This window comes from Nerophis ophidion, linkage group LG11 (genome assembly GCF_033978795.1).
Source record: "Nerophis ophidion isolate RoL-2023_Sa linkage group LG11, RoL_Noph_v1.0, whole genome shotgun sequence".
NCBI lineage: Eukaryota > Metazoa > Chordata > Actinopteri > Syngnathiformes > Syngnathidae > Nerophis > Nerophis ophidion.
Genome location: NC_084621.1, coordinates 4,027,446 through 4,046,248, shown reverse-complemented (window position 1 = coordinate 4,046,248; position 18,803 = coordinate 4,027,446). Strand labels below are relative to the sequence as shown.

Below are 18,803 nucleotides of genomic sequence, written 5' to 3'. Positions count from 1 at the left end.
ATATACAGTATATATATATATATATATATTAGGGGTGGGCAAATTAATGCGTTAATTACGCGTTAACTCATCAATCTATTAACGCCGACAATTATTTTATCGCACATTTGCGTATGTTGTTTACATGCTTTTATTTAGTTAACGCCTTTTCTTAACAAGATGGCGTCGCCCGGCGTGGAGGGGCTCTTGGTAAAGATGGAACATTTGGCAAAAATACCGGACAATTCTGCAAATTTCCTGGCTGGCTTACAGCGTGGTCACTCCGGGATCACTTACGACCGCCAGACAATTCTGGATGTGGATAGATCGGGCCGTTTTGGACTGAATGAGGCGTGCTTGCTAGACCGGCTAGCTAGCATGGGAATACTTTGCCGGCTACATCCAGCGGCCTGTGAAGCAGCGGAGTATATGTGTTGTCTGTCTATTTATGAATAATGCAGACCAGGAGTGTTGGCTGAGTTCTTAACGTTTGCTTTCAGAGCGTGCATATCACAACATACAAGATGCCGTCATGGCGACACAACCTATACCGGGCTACCGCGCATGCTCCTCACTCCTGTTGCATGCTGGGTAGGGTAGTTCTTTTTTCCCCTGGCTCATAACATCACAATATAGTACCATGTATATGATGCGTTCAGTTTATCAAAGCACCAAGCAAACAATCGGAAAATTCCCATCATATCAATTCCTAGATATGGTCATAATTATTTTAAGTGCACTACGCAGAATAAACACAACATTATTAATATTGCTACTACGGATAATTTGATCAAAAATTCCCTAAAACAGCCCACTACCTATAATATAGGTTTTTTAAACATAAGATCCCTGATAAAAAAAAATGTTTCTGCTGTTACCTCAGAAATTGCCTGTTCAGATGTTATGATTGTGGCTCAGAGATTTGTATGTAGATTATATTTATTTTCCATAACAAACAGGATAACTTAAATACCCTGGCAGTGGCAATAAGCTTAAATGTCTGTATTTACATTTTTGGAGTTGATTTTCATAAAATATGCTATTTAACTGCTACTGTTTAACAAGGACTGATTTAAATTGTGTTTGCACAACAAATGTTTTGGCGCTTTTGTTCATGTGGGAGAATATTCCAATAAAGGTGCACTACACACTACTTTTGGATTCATTATTGGGCTTTGCGTATACAATGCAGTTAATCGCGATTAATCAGAGAAATAGTGCGATTAACTTCGATTAAAAATGTTAATTGTTGCCCAGCCCTAATATATATATATATATATATATATATTAAAGGTAAATTGAGAAAATTGTCTATTTCTGGCAATTTATTTGAGTGTGTATCAAACTGGTAGCCCTTGGCATTAATCAGTACCCAAAAAGTAGCTCCTGGTTTCAAAAAGGTTGGTGACCCCTGATATAGACTATGTTTTTGGTTTTTGTTGGAACATTTGAGTACTCAGAAAACACCTACAAGATGCAGAACATGCATATCCCCCCCCAAAAAAAGAGTTAAAATCCACATCCGAGGCAGAACATTCTTCCTGCGAGGCAGACGAGCTAACAGCATGTCACGGTGTAAAACATTTTCAATAATTCAATACATTGTTAATATTTTATGTGATACAACTGGATTACACTTCACTTATTTGGGATGAATTAAGGATGGTTTATTCATACAAAAATGTTTAAGTCATGTAAAATTAGTAAAGTATTCCCAGTCGATTTTACTGTGAGCCAAAAGTGCCACTAAAAAGAAGAATGTTGATACTTTTTCCATAGTTTTGGACCTAAAACAAAGTCTACAGATAAATCCCCCAAATAGACACAGAAGAACTTTTAAACTGGTTTACTGATGTCAGACTTTGAGTATCAGCTCCATGTTGGCCCGCTCATAATCACTTCCAAAATATTTACCGTATTTTCCGATGCATAGGGCGCACCAGATTATAAGGCGCACTGCCCATGAATGCTCTATTTTCGATCTTTTTTCATGTATAAGGCGCACCGGTTTATAAGGTGCATTAAAGCAGTCATATTATTATTTTTTTTTATCACCAAACCTATGCAAGCGTCAATATATACCTTGATGTTGCAGAAAAAAGACCATGTATTTTTTTAACCGATTTCCGAACTCTGAATGGGTGAATTTTGGCAAATTAAACGCCTTTCTGTTCATCGGTCTTTTAGCGATGACGTCAGAACGTGACGTCACCGAGGTAACACACCCACCATATTCATTTTCACATTACAAACACCGGGTCTCAGCTCTGTTATTTTCCATTTTTTCGACTATTTTTTGGAACCTTGGAGACATCATGCCTCGTGGGTGTGTTGTCGGAGGGTGTAACAACACTAACAGGGAGGGATTCAAGTTGCACCACTGGCAAGAAATCTGCCGCCAGACCCCCATTGAATGTACCAGAGTGTCTTCACATTTGACCGGCGATGCTAAGACAGACATGGCACAGAGATGTATGGATAACCTGCAGATGCATTTGCAACCATTAAGTCAATGAAATCACAAAGGTGAGTTTTGTCGATGTTGTTGACTTATGTGCTAATCAGACATATTTGGTCGCAGCATGACTGCCAGCTAATCGATGCTAACATGCTACGCTAATCGATGCTAACATGCTATTTACGCTAGCTGTATGTACATTTGAAACTAGATACCCACATTTAATACGAAACAAACACTTACCAATCGGCGGATTTAAGTTGCTCCAGTGTCACAAGATGCAAAAGTCCTGATCGTTTGGTCCGCACATTTTACCGGCGATGCTAATAAGGCAGCCATGCTATGGGCCACTTCATTAGGTACACCCACGCTATGGCCGAATAGCGTCAATAGCTATTCGCTCAATAGCTTCAGTTTCTTCTTCAATTTCGTTTTCGCTATCTGCCTCCATACTCTGACCATCTGTTTCAATACATGCGTAATCTGTTGAATCGCTTAAGCCGCTGAAATCCGAGTCTGAATCCGAGCTAATGTCGCTATATCTTGCTGTGGTAACCGCCATGTTGTTTGTATTGGCAGCACTGTATGACGTCACAGGGAAATGGATAGTGGTTTCGAAGATAGCGAAAATAAGGCACTTTAAAGCTTTATTTAGGGATATTCTGGGACCGGTAAAATTTTGGAAACATTTTCAAAAAATACAACAAACCACTGGGAACTGATTTTTATTGTTTTTAACCCTTTTAAAATTGTGAAAATGTTCCCCTTTAACATGTAGTGGTGGTTCTTTGGTCAAAATGTTGCATAGATTATGTTTTACAGATCATCTTCAAGCCGCTTTCTGACAGTCGCTTCAGGATGTACCGTTTTGTGGGCGGTCTTATTTACACATTCGGCAGCGTCTTCTCCCCGTCATCTTTGTTGTAGCGGTGTAGCGTGCAAGGACGGGTGTGGAATAAGTGTCAAAATGACATACAGACTTTACTTAAATGAAAAACGGAGCAGCATCTGCAAATGTGTCCCATGAAAAACCGTCCAACAGGAACTCTCTAATTACTAAAGTTCGTTTGAGGAATAATGTAAACTCAGAACACCAGTATGTTTTAGCGCTTTCATGGCGAGTTTACTGACAGATATAAGTAAGAACTTTACACTTCTTAATATTAGAAATGGCAACAGCGGAGGATGAATGTCCCATAACAAGAAGATCGAGAAAAAGAAGCTTATTGACTACGGTGTCGTCACACACTACAAAAGCAGATGCGTGCAATTTTTCAGGACATTCCTGTTTATTGTACAGTTTAAGTTGTTCAATAGTCCGGGGTCTCCGTTGTTGTATTCTACACTTCATAATGCGCCACACATTTTCAATGGGAGACATGTCTAGTACCCGCACTCTTTTACTAAAAAGACACGCTGTTGTAATATGTGGCTTGGCATTGTCTTGCTGAAATAAGCACGGGCATCCATGAAAAAATAAGTGTTTGATGAGCATTCCTCAACTTTCTCAGTCTTTTTTGCCACTTGTGCCAGCAATTTTGAAACTTGTTGCAGGTATCAAATTCCAAATGAGTTAATATTTGCGTTAGGTATCTTGTCTCTGCAGTCTATTCAATTATATGTAGGTTGAAAAGGATTTGCAAATCATTTTATTCTGTTTTTATTTACCATTTACACAACTTGACTGGTTTGGGGTTTTGTAATTCAGTGTCCTGAGAGTTTGAGGTGCATATTTTCATGGTGAAAAGGTTTTAAAAAAAAATACCATGGTTAAACCACGAACTATTTGATTTTTCTGATTAAAAATATTTAACCCATGTTGGGTGAATGGTTTTTATTAGCAATACAGACATTTAATGCATTGGAGGAAGACTTTGATAACCTAATAACAGGTTACAAGCATATGTACTGCAAAGTATTATTATAGTTTTGAATTTGAATAATTTTTTTAAACACATTGGGCATCCGTACGTTAAAACAAGAACAAACAAAAGAAGGCTTTGCCGACGTCATCGTCGAAGCCTCACAGTTTCAGTACATAAGAGGACAATACCAGCACAGGTAGAAAGAGGGAGTAATAAATGCAATGTCATACCATTTTGTAACCTCCAGGGATGAAAACAGTCAAAGTTCTATCGCTCTATGATCCCAGTTGGTACTATAACAGTCTCCACAGTCTGTGGTGATGCAATGATACTCCTGGCTGCAGCAACCTGGCCAGGAAAGCTTTTTTAGTCAATATTTATCATCATATTTTATGTTTGGTTTTATCATTTTTAACGTTTTCCCCTCACAGATCATAATATTTTATTAGAACGTATCAAAACACGAATTGGTATGTCAGACTTAGCCCTGTCTTGGTTTAACTCTTATCTTACTGATAGGATGCAGTGCGTCTCCCACAACAATGTGACCTCGGACTACGTTAAGGTAACGTGTGGAGTTCCCCAGGGTTCGGTCCTTGGCCCTGCACTCTTCAGCATCTACATGCTGCCGCTAGGTGACATCATACGCAAATACGGTATTAGCTTTCACTGTTATGCTGATGACACCCAACTCTACATGCCCCTAAAGCTGACCAACACGCCGGACTGTAGTCAGCTGGAGGCGTGTCTTAATGAAATTAAACAATGGATGTCCGCTAACTTTTTGCAACTCAACGCCAAAAAAACGGAAATGCTGATTATCGGTCCTGCTAGACACCGAACTCTATTTAATAATACAACTCTAACATTTGACAACCAAACAATTAAACAAGGCGACACGGTAAAGAATCTGGGTATTATCTTCGACCCAACTCTCTCCTTTGAGGCACACATTAAAAGCGTTACTAAAACGGCCTTCTTTCATCTCCGTAATATCGCTAAAATTCGCTCCATTCTGTCCACTAAAGACGCCGAGATCATTATCCATGTGTTTGTTACGTCTCGTCTCGACTACTGTAACGTATTATTTTCGGGTCTCCCCATGTCTAGCATTAAAAGATTACAGTTGGTACAAAATGCGGCTGCTAGACTTTTGACAAGAACAAGAAAGTTTGATCACATTACGCCTGCACTGGCTTCCTGTGCACTTAAGATGTGACTTTAAGGTTTTACTACTTACGTATAAAATACTACACGGTCTAGCTCCATTCTATCTTGCCGATTGTATTGTACCATATGTCCCGGCAAGAAATCTGCCTTCAAAGGACTCCGGCTTATTAGTGATTCCCAAAGCCCAAAAAAAGTCTGCGGGCTATAGAGCGTTTTCATTTCGGGCTCCAGTACTCTGGAATGCCCTCCCGGTAACAGTTCGAGATGCTACCTCAGTAGAAGCTTTTAAGTCTCACCTTAAAACTCATTTGTATACTCTAGCCTTTAAATAGACCTCCTTTTTAGACCAGTTGATCTGCCGTTTCTTTTCTTTTTCTCCTATGTCCCACTCTCCCTTGTGGAGGGGGTCCGGTCCGATCCGGTGGCCATGTACTGCTCGCCTGTGTATCGGCTGGGGACATCTCTGCGCTGCTGATCCGCCTCCGCTTGGGATGGTTTCCTGCTGGCTCCGCTGTGAAGGGGACTCTCGCTGCTGTGTTGGATCCGCTTTGGACTGGACTCTCGCGACTGTGTTGGATCCATTATGGATTGAACTTTCACAGTATCATGTTAGACCCGCTCGACATCCATTGCTTTCCTCCTCTCCAAGGTTCTCATAGTCATCATTGTCACCGACGTCCCACTGGGTGTGAGTTTTCCTTGCCCTTATGTGGGCCTACCGAGGATGTGGTAGTGGTTTGTGCAGCCCTTTGAGACACTAGTGATGTAGGGCTATATAAGTAAACATTGATTGATTGATTGAAAGACACACACAGGTGCCTAAAATATTCTCAACCAAACCTCTATTTACCACATCAGACTTTTACATTTAACATTTTGTGTTGTTCAACTATTGGCTACCAGCACCAGTCCATCATTCATTATACCGTATTTTACGGACCATAGGGCGCATCAGATTATAACTGATTTCCGAACTCTAAATGGGTGAATTTTGGCAAATTAAACACCTTTCTGTTTATCGCTCTGTGGTGACGTCAGAACGTGACGTCACCGAGGTAATACACTGCTAACGTTAGAACCATAGACATCTTATAAGTAGACGCAGCATCGAGCGCTACTGCCTACTGGCGCTGACGAGACGCGCGGCCGCCATCTTGGAGTGGTGATCCCCTCCACTCAGTGCAATTCATTTGGAAGAAGCAATGAACATTTAATTCATTTTACCTCACTGAATACCACTGATATTCACGCGCTTTTTTGTCATCCGTGTAACTATGGCGTGTTCATAGTTTGCTTAACAATAATAGAATATTCTTATATGCTATAAGTGACCAGACGTCCAAGATCAAGACTGGGAATAAGTTAGTATTTGAATATTGTTACTTGAAGATTTATTCCTGGTTACAATTATACTGTTAAGAAAGTATTGTCTCATACTTTGCCTAAAATGAGAATGCATCATAATCAGTGGCGGCTGGTTAATTTTCCATAGGGCCGTGAAATCTAAAAAGTACAACCCTGTACAATAAGCTAACGTTTATTGTCCGAGTAACGTAACTTTTATTTGCTGTTTAGTTAAATCAGTGAGGCTGTGAACTCACTGCTAACGTTAGAACCATAGACATCTTATAAGTAGACGCAGCATCGACCACTCCTGCCTACTGGCGCTGACGAGATGCGCGGCCGCCATCTTGGAGTGGTGATCCCATCCACTCAGTGCAATTCATTTGGAAGAAGCAATGAACATTTAATTCATTTTACCTCACTGAATACCACTGATATACACGCACTTTTTTGTCATACGTGTAACTATGGCGTGTTCATAGTTTGCTTAACAATAATAGAATATTCTTATATGCTATAAGTGACCAGACGTCCCAGATCAAAACTGGGAATAAGTTAGTATTTGAATATTGTTACTTGAAGATTTATTCCTGGTTACAATTATACTGATAAGAAAGTATTGTCTTATACTTTGCCTAAAATGAGAATGCATCATAATCAGTGGTGGCTGGTTAATTTTCCATAGGGCCGTGAATTCTAAAAAGTACAACTCTGTACAATAAGCTAACGTTTATTGTCCGAGTAACGAAACTTTTATTTGCTGTTTAGTTAAATCAGTGAGGCTGTGAACTCACTGCTAACGTTAGAACCATAGACATCTTATAAGTAGACGCAGCATCGACCACTCCTGCCTACTGGCGCTGACGAGACGCGCGGCCGCCATCTTGGAGTGGTGATCCCCTCCACTCAGTGCAATTCATTTGGAAGAAGCAATGAACATTTAATTCATTTTACCTCACTGAATACCACTGATATTCACGCGCTTTTTTGTCATACGTGTAACTATGACGTGTTCATAGTTTGCTTAACAATAATAGAATATTCTTATATGCTATAAGTGACCAGACGTCCAAGATCAAGACTGGGAATAAGTTAGTATTTGAATATTGTTACTTGAAGATTTATTCCTGGTTACAATTATACTGTTAAGAAAGTATTGTCTTATACTTTGCCTAAAACGAGAATGCATCATAATCAGTGGCGGCTGGTTAATTTTCCATAGGGCCGTGAATTCTAAAAAGTAAAACTCTGTACAATAAGCTAACGTTTATTGTCCGAGTAACGTAACTTTTATTTGCTGTTTAGTTAAATCAGTGAGGCTGTGAACTCACTGCTAACGTTAGAACCATAGACATCTTATAAGTAGACGCAGCATCGACCACTCCTGCCTACTGGCGCTGACGAGACGCGCGGCCGCCATCTTGGAGTGGTGATCCCCTCCACTCAGTGCAATTCATTTGGAAGAAGCAATGAACATTTAATTCATTTTACCTCACTGAATACCACTGATATTCACGCGCTTTTTTGTCATCCGTGTAACTATGACGTGTTCATAGTTTGCTTAACAATAATAGAATATTCTTATATGCTATAAGTTACCAGACGTCCCAGATCAAAACTGGGAATAAGTTAGTATTTGAATATTGTTACTTGAAGATGTATTCCTGGTTACAATTATACTGTTAAGAAAGTATTGTCTCATACTTTGCCTAAAATGAGAATACATCATAATCAGTGGCGGCTGGTTAATTTTCCATAGGGCCGTGAATTCTAAAAAGTACAACTCTGTACAATAAGCTAACGTTTATTGTCCGAGTAACGTAACTTTTATTTGCTGTTTAGCAGGCTGTGAACTCACTGCTAACGTTAAAACCATAGACATCTTATAAGTAGACGCAGCATCGACCACTCCTGCCTACTGGCGCTGACGAGACGCGCGGCCGCCATCTTGGAGTGGTGATCCCCTCCACTCAGTGCAATTCATTTGGAAGAAGCAATGAACATTTAATTCATTTTACCTCACTGAATACCACTGATATTCACGCGCTTTTTTGTCATCCGTGTAACTATGACGTGTTCATAGTTTGCTTAACAATAATAGAATATTCTTATATGCTATAAGTGACCAGACGTCCAAGATCAAAACTGGGAATAAGTTAGTATTTGAATATTGTTACTTGAAGATTTATTCCTGGTTACAATTATACTGTTAAGAAAGTATTGTCTTATACTTTGCCTAAAATGAGAATGCATCATAATCAGTGGCGGCTGGTTAATTTTCCATAGGGCCGTGAATTCTAAAAAAGTACAACTCTGTTCTGTCACGTGTGGGTCGCATTTTACTGCGGGATCGTTCCTCGGGTGCAAACATGGACACTCCGGACAACAACGTAAAGGTGAGATGATTTAATAACAAAAACACTGGTACAAAAACAGACAAAATACACAAAAGAAACGCGTGCCGAACGTACGGAAGCTAAAGCTAACACTAGCACAGGTTCAGGAAACAAGAATAGTGTACGTGATTATTGCTTACCGCAAACAAGGGGACCAAGACCGACTGACGGGACAAGGCAGGCTTAAATAAGGAAGTCATTAACAAAAACAGGTGTGCGTCTGGAACCCGCAGCAGGTGAAATTAATATGTTACCATGGTGACCAAACTGACTCACAAAGGTACACAAACAACAACGGGAGTCCAAACTAACAGAAAATAACTCAACTAAACATGATCCAGACTACGGATCATGACATGTTCCTTGGTTTTTTCATGTATTTGTTATGTTTTTCATGTGTACGCACACATCAACACATACAGTATGAGATGAGATCAATGAGATAAGGTAAGAACAGGATAGAAACTGCTGTGGAACTAGTTCCAATGCTATATAAATGATAAATGGGTTGTACTTGTATAGCGCTTTTCTACCTTCAAGGTACTCAAAGCGCTTTGACACTACTTCCACATTCACCCATTCACACACACATTCACACACTGATGGAGGGAGCTGCCATGCAAGGCACCAACAAGCACCCATCAGGAGCAAGGGTGAAGTGTCTTGCTCAGGACACAACGGACGTGACGAGGTTGGTACCAGGTGGGATTTGAACTAGGGACCCTCGGGTTGCGCATGGCCACTCTCCCACTGCGCCACGCCGTCCACAATGGAAATACAATGTTAACACATTTGTGCAAATAAGTATAGTTGCACTTGTTTTTTCAAATGGGTTCATTCTGTAAAGGAATGAGTTAAATGCATAGCTCGGTTGGTAGAGTGGCCGTGCCAGCAACTTGAGGGTTGCAGGTTCGATTCCCACTTGTGCCATCTTAGTTACTGCCGTTGTGTCCTTGGGCAAGACACTTTACCCACCTGCTCCCAGTGCCACCCACACTGGTTTAAATGTAACTTAGATATTGGGTGTCACTATGTAAAAGCGCTTTGAGTCACTTGAGAAAAGCGCTATATAAATATAATTCACTTCACTTCACTAAAATAACTGGTTAATAGTGCTATTATGAAGTGCAATGTCAGCACAATTTTTTTCTATTATACTGTAAATACATACAGCGTTTTAAAAGCATGCACAATCTGTGTAAATGTATTAGTCTGTGGTTAAAAGGACTTGAAATGACTCGAAACTCAAAATGCAGGACTTGGGACCAGGGGCGTCACTAGACCTAATACTCAATCAATCAATCAATGTTTATTTATATAGCCCCAAATCACAAATGTCTCAAAGGACTGCACAAATCATTACGACTACAACATCCTCGGAAGAACCCACAAAAGGGCAAGGAAAACTCACACCCAGTGGGCAGGGAGAATTCACATCCAGTGGGACGCCAGTGACAATGCTGACTATGAGAAACCTTGGAGAGGACCTCAGATGTGTACTGGGGCACACCTGGGGCACAAATAATTCATGTGAGCGTGCAAAGCGCGCAAGCAAAAACATTTTTTAAGCACTTATTCATCATAAAAAATACATAAATAGTACTTTAAACTATGAAATCATATCAGATGATGTTGTATGGATCTTTGATGAACCACCTGAAATTAACTCATGCATTTGACCTACTTGTGCACTTTTTTACTCCAGACTTCTAAACTGCTACTGGTAAAAGCAAAAAGGAAGAGCAATAAATCTTTTTGAAATATTTATTGCAGTAATCATCTGCAAATTTAACATCTACACAAGTAAAACAAAAAATAAAGCACCCCTACGTCTTTGGGTTATTTTATATTATTTAATTTCCATTTATGGCAATGTGGCTAATCCTATTTCAGATACACAAAACTATCAAATATACACCAAACAATGAAGCCACAGTAGTAGAATAAATGAACAACTGTTGTGTGTCTGTTCAGGGAATCATTTTCTGAGAAGTAAACTGGAACGTCTCCTTTTCATTTTTGCAAAGTGGTCAATCACTCTGGACAGACATGGAAATATTACAGTAACTGTTATACAGTTGACCAGTGGTTCCCAACTGCTGGGTCGCGACATAAAAGTGGATTGTGGGTCATTTTCAGTCAGATGTTTGCATGAAAAAAAAAAGTTTAGGGAGAAAAAAATCAAATTGTGGCACCAAAACCAGATTATTTCAGCCATTTTTCTCGTGACTATTAGTGAGTATTTTAGCAAAAGGCAAAGCGACTAACAAGTTGGAGGAGGACTCAGGACAGACATGGAAATATATTTAAAACAAATCTAAATAGGGCAACAAAACCCGATATTTTCAGCCATCTTTCTGAAAACAAATACAGAAATGTTACTATTTTTTCTGGAGACAAAACCAGATGCTTTAGCTGTAGCCATTTTTCTGGTGACAAAACAAAATTATTTTAGTCAAAGTCGCACCGATTAACAAGACAAGTCTACTGTGCTATTTTTCTGTGAAATAAACATGAATTATTTAAAAATTTGGCTCACGACTTGATGATATAGAAAAATGTTTTTCTTCCTGAAGATAAAGCATTTGAGAAGCACTCAACTCACACATGCTGACTCCAAATCATCATTGATGCAGAAGCAGCAGACAATAACCAACATGATGTTTCATGTTCATTGGAAATTCCCCCGACAGCTCGTACAGCAAATGAATATGTTTGTTTTGATACAAGGAATAACGTTAGCTAACTTAGCATCAACTTAAGACAATGATGTTGCCCAGCTAGCTAGGACTTCACTTACATCTCTCATTCCTGCTGCTTCTTCTTCTCTGCTGAGGGACAATAACTTTCTTAAATCCATCTAGGAGTTACAGTTTGAGTCACATCAAAATCAAAATAATGTAAGTAACAAATTGTTGTTGGCTAACGTCACCTACCTCATGCAGTCATTCTCACCCCCCCCCCCCTCTCTCTCTCAACTGAAGTCTCGATCCACACGTGAATAAATTACCATATTAATTAGCCATGTGCGCATTGTTAAGTGGAGGGAATACAGTAGCAATCAATTACCATACTAAGTAGTATGTGCGCTGTTGTCTATGTTATGTAGACTTAAAACTCTGAAGCAATTTTTTTTTATTGGTGAAATTTTTACTGGGGCACCGCAGATCAACAGTGGGGCACGTGCCCCAGTGAAATATGTCTGGCGACGCCCCTGATGTGAGGTACTGGAGATTGTCCCGCTCGACAGATGGCAGCTAGTTAGCCTTGCAGACATGACAGTATTGATTATATGAGCTTGAAAGATATCAGCATGAATATGTATTCAATTTAGAGAACTTTGGGCACCCCTGGTCTGACAAAAACAAGAATTAAAGCTCTGAAGTTGCAAAGCTGGTGACCAACTAGATGTTTATGCTTGGGACTTGACTTGAGACTTTCCAGTCTTGACTCGCCTCGATTACTGTAACGTATTATTTTCGGGTCTCCCCATGTCTAGCATTAAAAGATTACAGTTGGTACAAAATGCGGCTGCTAGACTTTTGACAAGAACAAGAAAGTTTGATCACATTACACCTGTACTGGCTCACCTGCACTGGCTTCCTGTGCACTTAAGATGTGACTTTAAGGTTTTACTACTTACGTATAAAATACTACACGGTCTAGCTCCATCCTATCTTGCCCATTGTATTGTACCATATGTCCCGGCAAGAAATCTGCCTTCAAAGGACTCCGGCTTGTTAGTGATTCCCAAAGCCCAAAAAAAGTCTGCGGGCTATAGAGCGTTTTCATTTCGGGCTCCAGTACTCTGGAATGCCCTCCCGGTAACAGTTCGAGATGCCACCTCAGTAAAAGCATTTAAGTCTCACCTTAAAACTCATTTGTATACTCTAGCCTTTAAATAGACTCCCTTTTTAGACCAGTTGATCTGCCGCTTCTTTTCTTTTTCTTCTATGTCCCACTCTCCCTTGTGGAGGGGGTCCGGTCCGATCCGGTGGCCATGTACTGCTTGCCTGTGTATCGGCTGGGGACATCTCTGCGCTGCTGATCCGCCTCCGCTTGGGATGGTTTCCTGCTGGCTCCGCTGTGAACGGGACTCTCGCTGCTGTGTTGGATCCGCTTTGGACTGGACTCTCGCGACTGTGTTGGATCCATTATGGATTGAACTTTCACAGTATCATGTTAGACCCGCTCGACATCCATTGCTTTCCTCCTCTCCAAGGTTCTCATAGTCATCATTGTCACCGACGTCCCACTGGGTGTGAGTTTTCCTTGCCCTTATGTGGGCCTACCCAGGATGTCGTGGTGGTTTGTGCAGCCCTTTGAGACACTAGTGATTTAGGGCTATATAAGTAAACATTGATTGATTGATTGATTGACTTTGGACTTGACTCGGGACTTGCCTGTCTTGACTTGGGACTTGACTCGAGGGCAAAGACTTGAGACTTACTTGTGACTTGCAAAACAATGACTTGGTCCCACCTCTGACCAGCACCCCTCGCGACCCCCGGAAAGGATAAGAAAATGGATGGATGGATTGTCCTAACATTGTTTACTATCAGTGTGTTTAAAGTTTGTTAAGTACTTTAATTTGTCTCGTAGAGTGTGATGAAATGTATAAAGTTAGAATAGATGTTGATTCTGCAGGTGTTGGACGTATCAGGGAGTCTCCATGTTGACATCAACACAGCACATGCAACACAAATCCAGTAGAGCTGATGTGATTATGTCTCCCTGAGCCCGCAGACAGTCTTGCTCCGTCATCTAATTGGATAATTTTGGTGTTAATCCAGCAGCCCTACATGGCAAATATACTCTGCCAAAAAGCAGTCAGGTGGATGACAAACATTTGCCAATTCAAAGAGCTAAAGACTCCTGTTGCAGCATTCGGTTAACAGAGTCATCTAAAAATAAAAATACACAAAGGTGGCCTTTCAGGTGTGACGGTGCTCATTTATCCACGAGAGCGTGGACTATGACAAGTTATTGTGGAATTAGCACTTGTAAGAATCCCACATCCTGCATTCTCCTGAGAACCATCGTCTTTTACAGTCGACGTTTGTGTTTTGCAAAACAAAAACACCAAAACAGGATAGAATTATGTACTTAAAGGGGAACATTATCACCATTATGATTTAAAATTTTGTTTTTAACAAGTTAAATAAAAGCTTTATTATAAATCTTAGACCTCCTTTTTAGACCAGTTGATCTGCCGCTTCTTTTCTTTCTCCTATGTCCCCCCCTCCCTTGTGGAGGGGGTCCGGTCCGATGACCATGGATGAAGTACTGGCTGTCCAGAGTCGAGACCCAGGATGGACCGCTCGCCTGTATCGGTTGGGGACATCTCTACGCTGCTGATCCGCTTGAGATGGTTTCCTGTGGACGGGACTCTCGCTGCTGTCTTGGAGTCACTATGGATTGAACTTTCACAGTATCATGTTGGACCCGCTCGACATCCATTGCTTTCGGTCCCCTAGAGGGGGGGGGGTTGCCCACATCTGAGGTCCTCTCCAAGGTTTCTCATAGTCAGCATTGTCACTGGCGTCCCACTGGATGTGAATTCTCCCTGCCCACTGGGTGTGAGTTTTCCTTGCCCTTTTGTGGGTTCTTCCGAGGATGTTGTAGTCGTAATGATTTGTGCAGTCCTTTGAGACATTTGTGATTTGGGGCTATATAAATAAACATTGATTGATTGATTGATATTTCCTACCTGCTTGGTTATCTGTGCCATTGATCATCATTATTTTTAAATTAGCTTCAACACTATTTAATAAGCCCCGAATGTAAAACAACCGGTTTTGTTCAAACTTGTTTTATACTAGGGTTCCCAAACTTTTTACCTCCAAGAGCCAAATAAAAAATATGCCAAGAGGCTGCGGGCCAAACACTGCAATTTTAAGCATAAAACACAAATAACCTAAATGTAAATAATACATTTATTTTAATTAGTGTAAATAACATGGATAGATGGTAGGAATGTAATGATATATTGATAGATCAATTTATATTCGTAAAATCTCTAAGAATCTTTCAATTATTTACCATGAATTGAATAACGTGGACCCCGACTTAAACAAGTTGAAAAACTTATTGGGGTGTTACCATTTAGTGGTCAATTGTACGGAATATGTACTGTACTGTGCAATCTACTAATAAAAGTATCAACAACAATCAACCAACCAAACCTATGCAAGCGTCAATATATACCTTGATGTTGAAGAAAAAAGAACATGTATTTTTTTAACCGATTTCCGAACTCGAAATGGGTGAATTTTGGCAAATTAAACGCCTTTTTGTTTATCGCTCTTTTAGCGATGACGTCACCGAGATAACACACCCGCCATATTCATTTTCACATTACAAACACCGGGTCTCAGCTCTGTTATTTTCCATTTTTTCGACAATTTTCTGGAACCTTGGAGACATCATGCCTCGTCGGTGTGTTGTCGGAGGGTGTAACAACACTAACAGGGAGGGATTCAAGTTGCACCACTGGCAAGAAATCTGCCGCCAGACCCCCATTGAATGTGCCAGAGTGTCTTCACATTTGACCGGCGATGCTAAGACAGACATGGCACAGAGATGTATGGATAACCTGCAGATGCATTTGCAACCATTAAGTCAACGAAATCACAAAGGTGAGTTTTGTTGATGTTGTTGACTTATGTGCTAATCAGACATATTTGGTCGCAGCATGACTGCCAGATAATCGATGCCAACATGCTATGCTAATCAATGCTAACATGCTATTTACACTAGCTGTATGTACATTTGAAACTAAATACCTACCATCCATCCATCCATCCATCCATCATCTTCCGCTTATCCGAGGTAGGGTCGCGGGGGCAACAGCCTAAGCAGGGAAACCCAGACTTCCCTCTCCCCAGCCACTTGGTCTAGCTCTTTCCGGGGGATCCCGAGGCGTTCCCAGGCCAGCCGGGAGACATAGTCTTCCCAACGTGTCCTGGGTCTTCCCCGTGGCCTCCTACCGGTTGGACGTGCCCTAAACACCTCCCTAGGGAGGCGTTCGGGTGGCATCCTGACCAGATGCCCGAACCACCTCATCTGGCTCCTCTCCATGTGGAGGAGCAGCGGCTTTACTTTGAGTTCCTCCCGGATGGCAGAGCTTCTCACCCTATCTCTAAGGGAGAGCCCCGCCACACGGCGGAGGAAACTCATTTCGGCCGCTTGTACCCGTGATCTTATCCTTTCGGTCATGACCCAAAGCTCATGACCATAGGTGAGGATGGGAACGTAGATCGACCGGTAAATTGAGAGCTTTGCCTTCCGGCTCAGCTCCTTCTTCACCACAACAGATCGGTACAACGTCCGCATTACTGAAGACGCCGCACCGATCCGCCTGTCGATCTCACGATCCACTCTTCCCTCACTCGTGAACAAGACTCCTAGGTACTTGAACTCCTCCACTTGGGGCAGGGTCTCCTCCCCAACCCGGATATGGCATTCCACCCTTTTCCGGGCGAGAACCATGGACTCGGACTTGGAGGTGCTGATTCTCATTCCGGTCGCTTCACACTCGGCTGCGAACCGATCCAGCGAGAGCTGAAGATCCCGGTCAGATGAAGCCATCAGGACCACATCATCTGCAAAAAGCAGAGACCTAATCCTGTGGTTACCAAACCGGAACCCCTCAACGCCTTGACTGTGCCTAGAAATAGATACCCACATTTAATGCAAAACAAACACTTACCAATCGACGGATTTAAGTTGCTCCAGTGTCACAAGATGCGAAAGTCCTGATCGTTTGGTCCGCACATTTTACCGGCGATGCTAATAAGGCAGCCATGCTATGGGCCACTTCATTAGGTACACCCATGCTATGGCCGAATAGCGTCAATAGCTATTCGCTCAATAGCTTCAATTTCTTTTTCAATTTCGTTTTCGCTATCTGCCTCCATACTCCGACCATCTGTTTCAATACATGCCTAATCTGTTGAATCGCTTAAGCCGCTGAAATCCGAGTCTGAATCCGAGCTAATGTCGCTATATCTTGCTGTGGTAACCGCCATGTTTGTTTGTATTGGCAGCACTGTATGACGTCACAGGGAAATGGACAGTCGCATCGCAAATAGCGAAAATCAAGAACTTTGAAGCTTTTTTAGGGATATTCCGGGAGGTGTAAAATTTTGAAAAAAACTTTGAAAAATAAAACAAGCCACTGGGAACTGATTTGTATTGTTTTTAACCCTTTTGAAATTGTGATAATGTTCCCCTTTAACAAAAAAAGTTGAACTACCGTATTTCCTTGAATTGCCGCCAGGTATAGTGTTTTCCTGTTAGCTAGATCTTGTTAGCCATTAGCTGTTTCCAGTTATTCTGTTTGCTGGTTTCTGTTTTCAGTTTGGCTCTTCCTAATTCCTGATTTGAGTTTTACATTTATTTTGAACATTAAATCATATTTTCCTGGACAAAGCCTGCCGTCTCTGCACCTTGGGTTCATCCCCAAGCAATTGTGACATTTTTAAGCTCATCCAGAGAATGCCAAGAGTGTGCAAAGCAGTAATCAGTGGGTATTTCTAAGAAACTAGAATATAAAACATGTTTTCTGTTATTTTACTTAACTCTACATGTGTTAATTCATAGTTTTGATGCCTTCAGTGACAATCTACAATGTAAATTAGGGACCAGATGAGTCGCCCGCTGGCCTGTTCTAAAAATAGCTCAAATAGCAGCACTTACCAGTGAGCTGCCTCTATTTTTTAAATTGTATTTATTTACTAGCAAGCTGGTCTCGCTTTGCTTGACATTTTTAATTCTAAGAGAGACGAAACTCAAATAGAATTTGAAAATACAAGAAAATATTTTAAAGACTTAGTCTTCACTTGTTTTAAATAATTAATTTATTTTTTTACTTTGCTTCTTATAACTTTCAGAAAGACAATTTTAGAGAGAAAAATACAACCTTAAAAATGATGATAGGATTTTTAAACACATATACATTTTTACCTTTTAAATTCCTTCCTCTTCTTTCCTGACAATTTAAATCGATGTTCAAGTAAATTTATTTTGTTTATTGTAAAGAATAATAAATACATTTTAATTTGATTCTTCATTTTAGCCTCTGTTTTTTCGACGAAGAATATTTGTGAAATATTACTTCAAACTTATTATGATTAAAATTCAAAAATATTCTGGCAAATCTAGAAAATCTTTAGATTCAAATTTAAATCTTATTTCAAAGTTTTTTGAATTTTTAAAAAAATTTTTGTTCTGGAAAATCTAGAAGAAATAATGTTTTGTCTTTGTTAGAAATATAGCTTGGTCCAATTTGTTATATATTCTAACAAAATGCAGATTGGATTTTAACCTATTTAAAACATGTCATCAAAATTCTAGAATTATTTAAATCAGGAAAAATTACTATTGATGTTCCATAGATTCTTTTCTTAATTTTTTCAAAAAGATTCGAATGACCTAGTTTTTCTCTTCTTTTTTTCGGTTGAAATTGAAGATAAACTATGTTTCAAAATTTAATTTAATTTTTTTTCCTGTTTTCTCCTCTTTTAAACCGTGCAATTAAGTGTTTTTTTCATCATTTATTCTCTACAAAAAACCTTCCGTAAAAGGAAA

At 40.3% G+C, this 18,803-nt stretch overlaps 1 protein-coding gene across 6 annotated transcripts in view; it reads right to left on the bottom strand.

Annotated features, from left to right (window-relative positions):
* The window catches only part of adgrb1a (adhesion G protein-coupled receptor B1a), a 468,831-nt gene that overhangs the window by 186,122 nt on the left and 263,906 nt on the right, over positions 1-18,803 (bottom strand). The gene's annotated exons all lie outside the window — the stretch shown is intronic.